This window comes from Tenrec ecaudatus, chromosome 14 (genome assembly GCF_050624435.1).
Source record: "Tenrec ecaudatus isolate mTenEca1 chromosome 14, mTenEca1.hap1, whole genome shotgun sequence".
NCBI lineage: Eukaryota > Metazoa > Chordata > Mammalia > Afrosoricida > Tenrecidae > Tenrec > Tenrec ecaudatus.
This window is the reverse complement of record NC_134543.1, coordinates 122,322,413-122,337,034: the sequence shown is the minus strand read 5'-3', so window position 1 is coordinate 122,337,034 and position 14,622 is coordinate 122,322,413.

Here is a 14,622-nt window from a genome sequence, read left to right as displayed (position 1 = left end):
TGCCTAATCTGTCAGAGACAAGGCTGCATGTTCTGGGGACGCATAGTGGGGGTTTTTCACATCTTATGAACTCCCCACCCCCCAAACCCCCAAATGAGAGTCCGATATAAAAACCTTCCCAACTGGTTTTAATGATGCTCAAATAAAAAGCATAGACCACAGCCAGGATCTCATTAAAAGAGAGAAGTCTTTTTGTAGATTTGCTTATTTATTTATGAAACACCTCTGAAATATTTATAACTGCTTCCCTGATATTTGTGTGAAAATACATTTTAGGGCTTCTTTGGCGCAGGGAAGGAGGTGGGGGGAGGAGGAAGATGCCGATGGAAGCAACAGAGGTGACTGTGATCCATTTCTTTTGGTGACAACGAAATACTTGTGCCAAGGTATGCGGATATGTCACTAGGGGGTGCCCCAAGAACCAGGCAGACTCTCCCCTGCTCAGTGCAGGTGGCCCACCCACCTGCTGGGCTGATTTCGCTTACACAGAAGCAATGACCATGACACACACCGGTGGGCGCTGTTTCATTTTCCTGCCAGACCAGGGTGATGCAGATGCTCTGGAGGCCTTTAACGTTTCCTTCACTTGTAGAGCTATTTATTAATTGGAATAATAGTTAGGCTAGCTTCCTTGCCTCAGACCTACATTCATCTGTTTAGCAACTGCTTTCTACGAAACACAAAGGAGCCCCAGATGACACCCTTGTCTTAATTAACCAGTGAATACCTTATAGAACTGCTGTCACAACTCTTGTCACTTCAAAGAAAGCACAGTGGTCCCTGTTTTAAAAAGAAAGGGAGGAACTCAAACGCACACATCAACAGGAAGAAGAAGGAAAAAGTTGATCTAATGAGCTGTCTCTGACGCATCTTAAGAACTGAATCTCTTTACCAGGGTACTCTGCACGTAGACATGCAAATTAGGGAAGCTGGGCTGCTTGGGAGAAAACCAGTGAGTGGGCTCTTCTGAAAAGGGACATCGGTCGCCTTGTGTCTCAAGGAAGTGGTTTGAGAACAGAGGTGATCTCAGGGCTCCTCCTGCATTTCAGTTCAAAGAGGTCTAAAGGCAGCTCGTGTAACTAAAATATCTAATGTCTTGCTGGTCTGGGTGCTGCGAGTGGGAGATGAGTCACCTTAGCCCAAAGACTTACTTGGAGGGGTCTCCGCCCTCACCTGAGGGTGTGAGTAACAGCATCCTTTATAAACTCACCCCAACCTCCAGGTCTCGACGAGTTCCCATGGTGGTGTTTATGTGAGTAGGAATTCGTCTGGCCTCTACTTCTTTGGCCACTCTGCTTTCTCCTCTGAGCTCCACCGTGCCGTCCACGGCTCTTAGCCACTCTGGACCACATTACTTCCCCTCGTCTCCACTCTTCCCTCTGGATTTCTGCTTCTCCTAATGGTCAGTTGCCAGCCCTGGACTTTAAGGCCCCAGACGCTATATCTTTTGATAGCCAGGCACCATCAGCTTTCTTCACCACATTTGCGTATGCACCTGCTTTGTCTTCAGCGAGTGTATCGGGAAGGTGAGCATCATGGAATGCAAATTTAATAGAACAAAGTGTTCTTGTGTTGAAGGAGTACTTGAGTAAAGGCCCAATGTCCATCTGCTTCCTTAATACTAAACCTATAAATATATGCACGTAGATCTATTTCCCCATCATCATATATAAATATATTTACATATGTGCATGCCTGCATTTAGATCTCTAAAATGCCAGGAGAAAAGTTTCTTTATTTTTCTAGGTTTCTTTAGGAGAGTGTCAGTGCTAACTTTCCCAAGCCTTAGCGTGTTCTGCATGTGGTGAGAGAGCTCTTTCAGTTCACAGACAAGCAGTGAAGGAGAACATTGCACCCATCCAAGCAGCTTCCAATCTGACCTTGAAACTTATGGCTGAGGCAATTGGGTCCTGCCAAATCCTCCTCCTGCTACGGGGACCCGTGTCTCCTGATTTTCATACCCACTCTCTTCTTCAAGCCATCTGAGTGTCTATGCATTTCTCCATCTGTCTTGTTGCCATTGCTGAACCCCATCTTCTCCAAACAAGAGGTCCCTTAGCTCCATGAAAATCAATATTTAGGGCAAAGACTCCCATTTGATCCCACACATCAGGTGCCTGGGGCTCAGCCCTGGCTACACAAGGACCGCCACGCCATCAAGGCAACAATGTGCTATAAGAGGGGAGATTCTTAGCAATACCCGGAATAAATCTTGGGGAGGAGAGAAGGCCTTGTCTCAAGGCCTTACTAACCTGTTTCTCTGAAAGTAAGATATCCCCTGAAAATAAGACCTACTTACAGTTTTGCCTCTTGCTGAAATATAAGGCACCCCCCAAAAATGAAACCTCCCAGAAAATAAGGCCCCCCGAAGTTACTGTAACTCTTGGCTCTGGACCACCATAGCAGCGGGCACCGCCACGCAGCTCACTGTTGGCTGCAGGAAGTGCGAGGTCTCTTTTAATAAAACAATAAACAGTAAATGTGTACCGTATTCTTCTTCATGGAAAAAGAAGACATCCCCTGAAAATAAGACCTAGCGCATCTTTGGGAGCAAAAATTAATATAAGACACTGTCTTATTTTGGGGGAAACAGGGTAGCCTATGTGACACATAAACAGGTAGGAAGGGTACCTGTGCCTATCAGCGAGTCTGCAATACTCTTTGGGGGGAAAAGACGTGGTTCCCAGCCCTGAGCTGAGGGCCCACAATTAGTGCCGTAACTCGCCAATCAGTTGCTCTCAAGTTGATCCCCTGGTGATCAACCATGTGTCCGAGCAGAACTATATTCCATGGAATTTTCCATGGCTGAATTTCTCAAAAGGAGTTTGCCAGGCCTTTCTTCGGAGATGCTTTTAGGTGGCACGGAGCCGACAACTGCTTATTCGATAGTCAAGCTTATTAATGATTTGTACCACCCAGGCTATTCAGGAGAAACAGACACTCGATAGGAGTCATCTAAACATGACTGACACCTAAGGCTTCCTACCATTGTCCTTGCATCTCTCAAGCAACCTATATTTCTTTATGTAGCGCTCTATAGGGCTGCAAAGGCTTTTCCAATCAGTGGCATAGCAAAGCATTTTATGGTAGTGGTTTTCTAGGGGACTTTCTAGCATGTCCGAAGAGGCTGTACTCATTGCTGCCACGTTTAAACTGCAGTGTGTGGATTTCTTTTTTAACACACTGGCCCTCTATTTTGCATAATTTCAAATTCCGGGTCCCTGGGAAGGTAATCAGCCCTGTAATAACTATTATGCTTCCATTTATTCCAAATAAGGTGTGCGCTCATCTGTGACTTGACTTTACGGTGGGATAGCGTGGCGCATGGTGAATGACAAGCTTTGGAGTTTGCCACCTGGACTTGGGAAAATTGTTGGTTGAATATCACACATGTGCCAAGTTGCATCTCACAATAAAGCAGAGCCTTGGAAATCAGCACATGATCACATGCCTGCGGGCTGGTGATACTGAGGGGCAAGGCGAGGACTGGGGTGGGGGGTGGAGGGGTGCCCGTTGTAGATAGAGACAGAATGGTGACCCGGAGGCTGACTGAACTTAAGTCAGAGCAGAATGGCTCCGGAAGGCCTTGTGAGTAAAGCTGGATGCCCAATCGACCAGTAGGGCCCATAAATGCGTCCGACAGTAGAAAAACAGATCCTGTAGGTGTCGGCCAAGGATGCCCCTGGGAAGGCAAACACTGCTTCTTGATTTATTCTGAAGTGACCGGGAGAGGAGTGTGGAGCCAGGTCTCACTCCTTTCCCTGTGGAATAAGCATCCTTTCCATGGCCACGCTGTCACCACCTGAGGACAGATTCTACAGCATCTTCTCCTGGGGTCTTCCCAAACAACTCAGGCACAGAGCAGGCCTGGGGCTGGTGCCTGGTGGGGCCTGGTGAGCACGTTGCTTCTCTGGAGTGCTGGTCACCTCAGCCTGGAAGGCCGGCTAGCTCTCTTCACAGAGCAGAGGGCCAGAATTCATCGTCCACACAAAATGCCAACATGCTTTACGTTACCCTGCTTTTTGTCCCCCACAAAGCACCCATTTTTCCGATTTTATTTAGGGTGTCTGAGAGATAAACCTCAGCCCTAAGGTAATAAATTTGAACAATTGCAGTAGTCCTTAATTCAGAGCCTTCTGCAAAAAAAAATACCCCCGGGCCCAGAAGGGGGCTGAAGCCAGCTCCCCAGAACTGTTCTTGACTAACTCTGAATTCCATAACCTCTCCTTGGCAGCTGGGACTGGCCATCATGGATATAATTATACTAAGGATCAGTCTGTGCCCTAAGTCAGCGTTTCCTCTTAGAGAAAGTATTGCTAGGTATTTACCCAGCAAATCTCTGGTCCATCTGAACTCTCTTCACCATTCTCATTTTTAAATTTTATGGTAGTAAAATATGTGTGTGATAAAACATTTGCTGTCTGAGCCTTTAAATAAACTCTGTCCCCCTCAGTGATAGCAATTAATGTTACCATGTACTACCGTCACCACTACTTGTTTCCCATGTTGTACAATATCTTTATCAGAAACTCAGTGCCCCATAAGCAATGATTCCTCTCCCCATGCTCCGAGGCATGGTCAAGGTTTGAATCACCCTTTAGCTTCGGAGCAGTCACACAGCAGACAACAGTGTCCGCAGCAGCGAGCCTACCAGCAGCAATTTAGGTGTCGGATGGTTCTCATAGGTGAACATGCAGGAAGCTGAGCCCAAGTTCACAAATTCCTATTTGTGAGAGAGATTAGCTGATAAACTGTAAATCACTCTACGGGGTGTGTACACACACACACACACACACACACACACACACACACTGCTACGTGGCTCAAGTCCACCACCTTCTCTCTGGGCGAAAGACGATGCTGTCTTCTTCTATAAATAGTTAAGAGTCTCAGAAACCCTATAGCGGGGCTGCTGGGAGTTAGAATTGAGCCCGTGGCAGTGCGGTTGTGTGTGTGTAATTTACTTTATGTGCTGTCAGGAATGTGCCCAACAGTTTATACGTGTACAATCCACGACACGGATGACCTTCTGCCACCATGCTCACCCTCCGTTTCCGAATCGCTTCTCCTCCATTTCCATCAACTCGCTGCCACGGAAGTTTCCCAGCGCGTGCTCAGAGTTTCTCCTGTCAAGTATTCCTGTATCGGTTGCTTTTAAAAGCACACACTCTGAGGAGAGGCTGATGTTCTTTATTAACTAGGCTAGTTTATGCTTTGACTGAAAAGATATCAGTGGATATGTTTGGTTGAAGGATTAAGGAGTCCATCAGGGCAGTAGTTCATCCAGGCTCCATAGCTTCAGAAATTCGGGACTCCATGCTCAAGGGTTTTTTAAAATAATAAGATGAAGATAAATGGCATCTGTTGAGTACTTCGAACATGGACAGCAGAGTTTATCTGGGGACCGTTTGGCATTTCTAGGACCTGTTTTCAAAGGTGAACTATCAAAAACCTGGAAGATGAGATCAATTACCGTTATGCCTTTGTGAGAGTGTAGGGCTCGTTATTATTCAGACGTGTCTACAGAGCAGTATAGTACTGCTGTAATCTACCCCACAGAAGAAAAAGCAGGCTCAGTGCGGTTCCTTAGTCTCCTGGATTCCCAAACGATGGGCTAAGGCACGGGAGGGGGCCTTGAGCCGACCTCAGTGCCGTGCCAGGAAATATTTTAGCTATTGGCGGAAAATACAGCAATTTTTGACATCTGTCAGACACCGTGTGAAGTACCAGCTTGAGGTGCATCACAGTTTCAGTATTGGAATGCACTGCATTCTCCTAAATGATGTCACAGCTTTGAGAAGCTGGGTTTGTTTCGGCAATCGCTGTAATAAACAGCAAGGATGGCATGAGATTGAGGTGCAACAGGAAATGAGGGTGGGGGTATCCAATCTGACTTCAAGCCTTGAGATGCTGTGACATGCCAACAGTCACACAGATACCATTAGCGAGTACTTGCGAGTACGTACAACGAAATGAAAACAGTGGGTTTTCTGGGCTTTTGTGAGTAGCAGAGTTGTTATTGTTTTTCTTTAAAAAAATGACTGCCTTGTTAGGACATAAATATTTCTGTTATTGGGCCAACATAGTTACTAATAAACATTGCTAGGTATTTCTTTTGGCCTCATAGTGGTATAAAAATGTACTTAGGACATAGTCAGGATAGAGACCTCTGGGTTAGACAGAGCGGAAAGGAAACAGTCAATGTTCATTATTGAATAAATGACGAGAGCTATTTAATGCATGCCCACAACACACAGGCACAACTCAGCACTTGAGCACACACACACACACACACACACACACACACACACACACACACCAAAGAAAGAAAGAGACCTAACACAGCGGTTCTCAACCTGTGGGTCTCCGCCCTTTTGGGGGTCAAACGACCCTTTCACAGGGGTCGCCTAAGACCGTGGGAAAACACATATTTCTGATGGTCTTAGGAACCGAGACACGCTCTTCTATCTGTCTCCAGGTGGGTCTGCCCACATGCAGATACTCCCACATACAGTAACCTGGCGTGAAGACTTACCCATGCTACACCATGCTTCAAGACAAAATTTCATTCAATTGCAATGAGAAATAAATATATTTCACAATATATAATGACATATTGTTTTGTGATCAATCACTATGCTTCAATTATGTTCAATTTGTAACAATGAAAAATACACCCTGCCTATCAGATATTTACATTTTGATTCATAGCAGTAGTAAAATGACAGTTATGACGTAGCAATGAAAATAATTTTACGGCTGGGCGTCACCACAACATGAGGAACTGTATAACGGGTCATGGCAGTAGGAGGGTTGAGAACCACTGCCTTAAAGGAAGGGGTATCTGGGAAACTAGTAAGGAAGTGCTATGTGCCGGGACCAGAAACTTTATATGTAATCATAGTATATCTGTACAAAAGCCTATGGGGAAGGCCATTTGGTCTTCATGTTATAGATTATTAGACAGCTCCAGAAATGAGATACTTGCCTCACATCCCACATCGGTTGTCACTTGCCCTGGGTGTCTCTGACTCTGTGGCGTGCTCAGCTCTCTCCAGCAGAGCACCAGGCTATTATGAGAAGAGCGTTGAGCTAGCAGGATGAGAGTCAGATTCCTGGGACCCCCGCATCACCATGTCTTCTCGGGCTGCTGTCTTTGCTTCCCTTCGTTGGTCATTGTGTGAACACAGTTTTGTAGGTGAGTGCACATTTTACATCTGTCTCCCACCACCCCCCACCCCCCCATAATCAGGTGACCGAATCATTTTCCTTGGAAGCATTCTATGTGTCAGACAATAAACAACCCGTTTAATCTTGGTCTTGGTAGCTTGCACCCCACCGTGGTTAAAAAGCACTAAACGAGGCCAGTTGTGTGGCAGTTGTGCGGCTATCTGATGTCCGAGCTGCACCCACAGCAGTTAAGGCAACCCAGAGGGCAACTTTCTACTCTGACGAAGAGCAAAAGGCTCACTTGTTCTTTCCAGGAAAGAAGCACACTCATGCTGAAGAGCATGTGATCTCCCGTTCCCAGCCTAGAGGAAGGCGGGCTTGGGTGGAAGCGAGACTGCCTCTTGGCTTCCCTTGTTGTCCTGTATTGGCTGGATTAGCAGAGTTTGACTTTGTGGTCTGCCATTTGTATAATGGATATTGTGCACACACACATTCCCCAGCTTTTGTTGACTCAGAGATTACTCCAACTCCATCCTGATAAAGCTGTGTTTAATCTGGGTTTAAGTCAGGCATTTGCTTAGTTTGAAGTGCGGGGGGTTGTTTTGAAAGTAGGTTGCCACTTGGCACTGCGCAGGGTCTTTGTTTCTTTGACTCCTGACAGACATCCTACCTAGGGAGTGGCATGGCTATGCTTGGGTTCAGTAGGCGGACGAGCATTGGTCAGAAACCTGGCGTGCTCATTTTAAGAGAGAGCCATGAGAGAAGGGCAGCTCAGGACTTCCGGGTGATGCTGGTGCAGGAAACTCCACGTCTGGGTGACTTGCCTTTTGATTACTAACTTTTCACCCAGTCAATGGACTGGATTTCCCCTTTTCCCCCCTCGAAAAAAATAACAGTCATGTCATTTCCAGTCCACGTTGGTGAATTTCTATCAGATAATAACTCTGAAGCCATGATGTGCCTAGTGGGGCACTTACTCCCACTTTGGCTCACTTCATGGGAATTTGCTCTTGACTGGCCCATGTGACTGAACGAGAATTCTGCCGTCTCCCCATTGAAGATTTTTGGAAATCTTTTGGTGTGTTCAATGTTACTTAGCAGAGATCTTGCCTTGAAGATGCTAAGAAGGATGGAAAAGGATGAAGTTGGACAATGATGTACATACGCTTTGACTTCATCATGACGAGGTTCCAGCTAAGTGTTGGTTGCTCTTGTGGGCAGCGCCTGGTGTTCTGGAAATGCAGTGCTGCTCCTTGATCTGCTAAGTAGCATGTGGACCCACTGACTCCCCAGGCTGGTCTGAAATGGCCTGAAGGTCAGTTTCTGCCCTTGCCAGTTGCTTTCCGAAGGCTGCTGGTCGAGGCGCTCTACCATAGTCTTATCTGTCAGTCAGACCGGCATGTCTTGCTCCCCATCATGTCTCCTGTCCCCTTGTCATAGTTTCCCAGTAAACAAATGTTTATTTTCCCAATCTGTTGTTGTTAGGTGCTAGAGAGTTGATTTTAAGTCCTAGGGACCCCACGGGACAGACGAGGAGAGTTCCACAGGGCTTTCTTGGCCACAATGTTGACTATGGAGGCAGATGGCAGGGAGCCCGGGGGTGGGTTTGAACTACCAAGCTTTTGGTTAGCAATGGAGCCCTTTATTATTCTGTGAAATCAAGATGCCTGGAGGGGTTAGTAGTCTCAATTTGGAATGTCCACTCTAATGGAAAGGCTTCTGTCTATTAGCTCCAGGGGACGGTCCTTGTCTCTTTGCGACTTCTGTTTCTCAGTCCTCTGCTATCTTCTGGTGACCAGTGTCTTCCCCACCATCTGTAATTACGTTTCTGGGCCTATAATGCTCTTGTTGTATCTCGAAAGGGGTTGTCTTAAAGCGTAACTTACAATGGTATGGTCTCATGAACCCAGCAAGGCAAGTCTTGTTCCCAAGGGGAATTACATGCCTAGCTGTAGAGGTTTAGGATTTATAACACGCATTGCAGGATGGACACAATTCCACCCATAACCGTACTCACGTATCGGGTTCCTGGAATATGTGTTTGAGCTCGAACCTCTTCACGGTAATTCTGGGTAGTTGTTCTTGGAGTGATTTCATCTCCACACCCAGAGGATATTGCTCAAAAATAGGGCCAGAAATCATCGCCCTGTTTTCTGAACAATTCTGCTCTGCCTGCCTCTCTTGGGGAAGCTAATCCTGGGGGAACTAAATCATACAGAAAGATTAACCAATTCAGATTACTTCTTTTTTAAAAAAACTTAAAACTGCCTATGGTTCCAGTAGATAGAAGGATTTCAAAATATAAAGGTTGGCTGGATCCTCTCTCCTAGAGTCATCCAGAACCTCACCTGCACCTTGATTCTATTGTTTACTAAAAAGCAATTTAACCTTGTTGAACTTCTGATTCTTTGCCTAGGAAATGGAAACAACGATTCCATTTGTTGTGCTTTTTCATTTTGCCTTAGAGAAGTTGGGGTACATAAAATGTCCTGTGCACTGCAGGTGCTGAGAATTACAGCTTGCTTTCCAGAAGATGAAAATCAAACGACACATAGAATCACTTAATCCAGTGCACTCGTGGATCATGCAAACTCCCATCTCTACAACCCTGAGAGCAGAAGCATTGGATGGTGCCCTGCCACCAACACCCAGTCCTCTGAAAATGATCGCAAGTAAAAGATCCTAAACAGAATGGGGGGAAAATGCGGAACAAAACTCAAAATCATGACGGAGATAAAATATACTGGTCAGATAAGAATTAGTGCCGCCCCCCCACCAATACAATGGCCTTCCGTCCCCCTTCAGTTCTGGGGCTGAGCTCATCCCCATGACTCAGTTCTCAGCCAAACAGAATAAGGACAACATCGGCACTAGTGAAAGGCACACAGCAGAGAGTAGTCAAGCTTGAAGATCAAAAGAGCAGCATTTCCCAAGTTCTAAGGGTTCAGTGAGAGGGGGCACTGGAAAGAGGAAACACAGGGGAGACATGGGACAAGTGAAGGTGCATTGAAGGGATTGCAACGAATGAGCCGGAATTAAATGTGCAAGGATTATTGATGTAAAGTTGATAGTCTGCTTAGTAAACCTGCCCCAATTCACCCTAAAAAAGGTTAAAAATGATCCAATCATTTAAAATCATTTTCCTAACCCACAACCCCCCAAAGAATTACAGCTTAATTTCCTAATCCTACCATTTATTCACTATCAACTAAGATCCTGTGTTCAGCATTGGCACCGTTGCTGGAGGAAGGTCAAAGAAGGAAAAATCGGATCCTGTTTCTGCATCTCAATGTGGGACCCACCTTCCTTCTCTCAGGTCCACCTCTGTGTATGGTGGGCACAGCTTTGGTTCTGCCTGATCTGGGTTCTTCACAGGGAGTTTAGGAAGATTGAAGCGACTTAATTAGAATGGAGGACTGACAGTAGTCAATTCTGAATGAGACAGAGAAATCACAGAAGGGGCTCAGCGCCTTCACCGTGTAAAACATGCATTTTCCAGATTTGTCTCTGATTTAAGCTTTATCTTTTAAATAACAGTGCAATTCAGCTCAATCAAACTTCAGTGTGATTCACTGATGGATCCGGAACTTAGGAACACTGCTTCTTCCCTACGCAGTGGCAAATCAGACTGGTGGAAATTTGTATCCTCGCCTCTAAAAATAGGCACTTGTGGTTTCTGGAATTGTCACCAAGATCATTGATTTGTGATTTCCTTTTAATATTCACTTAGGATTCATACCCCTTCCCACTACAAGAAAAGGATTTGAGGCGACTGTTTAAGTCGCTCTTTAGTAGAGGAGATATTTATGGGGTGCACCTTGATTACTCAATGATCCCACAGGCAAAGATCTTGAGAGCTCAAGTTGGAGATAGCAAACACAAGACAGGATTTGGAATCAAGTTAGGACAGAACTGGAATGAAACCTGTAAATCTGTCAGTAGAGCTGATCTATCGGCAAATGTGTGGAATACATTTAAGATTACCGCGGCTAGCCTCTGGCCCTGTCTCTCCTTTTCCTAGACATTCCTTCCACTCGGAAATCCTCCTTCCCAAGTGGCCAGCGACTCTTCAGTTCCTACCCCAAAACCAAACACACTACCACCGGGTCAATGCTGACTCACAGCGACCCCTTCAGGGCTTCCAAGCCCAGACTTTCTCCTGTAGAGTTCAGGTGTTTTCAACCTGCTGACCATGCAGCTGCAGCCCAACACATAACCACTACACCGCCAAGGCTCCCGTTCTGTTCTTACATACCCTGTGTTTCTTTTATCTGTTCTGGACCTTGAGGGAATAATTTATGCTGATCTCACTCTTCCTGGCCAGCCAACCCACAAGGAGGAGAATTCAGAGCACTGAACATGACCCAGGTGGTCAGCTCCACGTAGTACACTTTCGCCGCTCCTTCCTTTTCTCCTCCTGTTGCTTTTAGGCCCCACTGAGTCAGCACTGACCTGCAGCGACCCTGCGCACGATAGAGCCTCATCGGTAGGTCTTCTGATGCCCCTTCTAAGAAGGATAAAGTTGAGAACTGAAAGGCTAAGGGACTTCCTCCAGTTTGCTCAGCTAGGAAATTATGGCACCCTGATTCCCCCTCAGGTCGCCGCAATCTCAAGTCTAAATTCACGGGGCTGTGCAGCCCACAGCCCACACGAAAGATTTCCACAAATGTCAAGTCTTGTTGGCTAACTGGGAGTGATGAATCGCCTTGCTGTGAATAATTTAGCACTGGAATAGGACGTGGGGACTTAAAATGCCGTAAGAAGTTGCCCGTGGAGAAATTTTAGGCATGAGGCAGATTGGAAATACTTTGGGGTTGGGTCTTGATTATTCCTACATATCCCATAAAATATTAAGGATGCTCTTTTTCTGAATGCCTAGAATCAGGCCTGTTACTAAAACCTCTTATATGGGCATCAGGAGAAATATCTGTATCTGGTAAATGGAGATTTTTTTTAAAGAGATCTAGTGGTGGAAACGGACAATTTTGAAATGTAGTCTGTATTTGAGGAGGTCCAATCAGTCCGTATTCCCGCGTGGAGTGTTTTGGAAGCATGTCAGTTTTCCATTGATTGGCACCAGCGACGTTCAGGATGTTAGCTTTGGGAGCAGATATGAGGGAAAAGCTTTGGGCAGAAAAAGTGGAGCGTAAACATCTTGGAGACAGAGAGGACAATGGTCTTGCCGCCCCCCCCTCCACCGCCGTCCCCCATCTCCTGGGTGCCATTGGCAGTGTTCGTACACCTTGTCTACATACTAGCTTCGTGAACAGAGACAGCCGTGCATGCTCCATTCAGGGGTGCCCACACCAAGATGGCCGCAAAACCTCCCACCAGTCCCGGAGATGGTGGCAAGAGAACCAGCAAAGCGACTCTGTGGACAGAGTTGAAGCGTGCACTTTCAAAAGTTGGGGTGCCACTGCTGGGCCTTTCTCCGTTGAAAAGCAAATGAGTCACGTCCACGTTCTTAAGGAGGAAGTTTCTGACCTTGGCCTCAGCACATGAACACAGTGAGCATTGAAGGAGAGGACGCCAACATGGAAACTGGGCCACGCGGCGGAAGTACGCATCCCAGCTCACAGCAGAGGCACGTGCATTGTTACGGCATCGCTCAGAGAGGGAAGGATTGCGCCAGATCTACGTTTTGTATGAACAAGGCTCTAAAAAATGGATGAAGGCACCTTTTAGCAATTTATTTTCAGTTCCTGCCTTTGCTGTGAAAGACAGTTATTTTATTTTATTTTTAAAGAAGACGCCTCAGCCTAAGGAACCATTGTGCTTCCACAGAATGCCTAAGTATTGAAAGCGTTATTTTGAGACGGGACTGGGCGCTGGGGAAGCATATGTGCTAAGATTTTCCGATACTAAAACCCATTTACGACGGTTGAGGAAAATCTCTCTGACGGAGGATTTAGCGTCCGCTCTAATCCTTAAGTGACTTGTTTTGACAGAGCCTTTGTAGGAGATTTTCTCTGTAACTTTGGTTTGCTCTAAAAGAGCAATTACTGATTTGTCCCCCAGCACCTTATTTTTTTTCCCTCTCTCTCTCTGCCTCTCTTTTTCTTTTTTAATCTATGCCAGTTAATGAACTTCGTGTATGTTCCGAAAGAGCCAGGGAATCTGATCCAAACTGTTTACGGTGGAAATTCAGGAACGTTTGTCTTTGCGTGGATGGTGCGTCTCTTTCTTGCCTCGGGCCACCGGGGACCTGGATTTCATTCCGTGTGTCATGTGGCCTCCTCAGCAGATTCTTTGACTTGGACTTGTAGAAATCCAGCCCTACTTTCTATTTACACTGCACTTTCTCTACCTAAAGACAGTTTCCCTTGCTGGAGCAAGGCGCATGGGAACCCCGGGTTTTTAAGCTGCCCCGTGTTGGCTTGTGCTGAGACAGGCATCGTCTTTTTATGAGTGACTGAAAGGGCCAGAGCACCCAGAGCCTGCCGTCCACGTTTTAATTAAGTCCCGTGCCAGCAGAGGCGAATGGTACCTTCCCAGCCCAATGATTCTCCAAGTGGTGTCTCCCAATCAGCAGCAGCAGCACGACCTGGAACCCTGTTCGAAGTGTACATTCCCACCCCTGACACCTGCGGAACCAGAGGTCTAGCCGTGAGGCCTGGGAAGCTGCATTTTAACCATCTTTCCAGGTGCCTCTGACCCACTTGAGCACGACAGGAGATCTCCTTCTAATTCACAAGGATACCAGGAGCTCTGTGGGGGACGCAAAGCCTGTTCCCCTCAAGGTTGGTGGTACGAGCCCACCAGCTGCTCTGGGGGAGAAAGATGGCCCAGATTTATCATCTCCGGATCCTCTACTCAGAGTGGCTATGAGTCAGAGTCAACTGGGTGGAAATGGATGGAATTTTCTAATCCAGCGCCCATTCGCAAAGGAACTCGATGAAATGATTAAAAATAATAATAAAAGGAACCAGCCTACAAAGTCATTCCCACCAATTCTTTCCAAAGTCCCCAGCTTTGTGGCTCCACGCCCAATTTTGCTCTGTGATCCCCTAAGGCCTTTTCTGCACCATCGAATGTCTTGTCTCAATTGATGACTGTTCTCGTGATTTTTGTTTTGCTCTTTAATTCCAATAAAGCATGCAGGTTAAAGAATCGTCGCTCGGGTGTGGCAGGAGAGATTGATGACTTTTCGCAAAAGTGTACAGAACTCTAGCAGGCAGGAACATCTTGCCTCTTAAATTATTCTTGAGACTTTTTTGAAGGCTGCCGGATTTAATGCTCTTGTCAGGGAGCTGCCACGTTAAAAAATAAAATTAAAAAAAAAACTCGTTCAAATGGCTTTGCCAGCTTTGCCTTGAATGCCGGCTGGGCTGAGGAGACCCTTCATGAGGAGCCCCGTCCTTGGGCCGTGTGGTGGGCAGAGAGCTGGTGGAGAAAGTCGGTCACGGGGCCGTGTCTTTGCGGAGAGGAGCCTTATGGGAAGTGTCCTTGGGT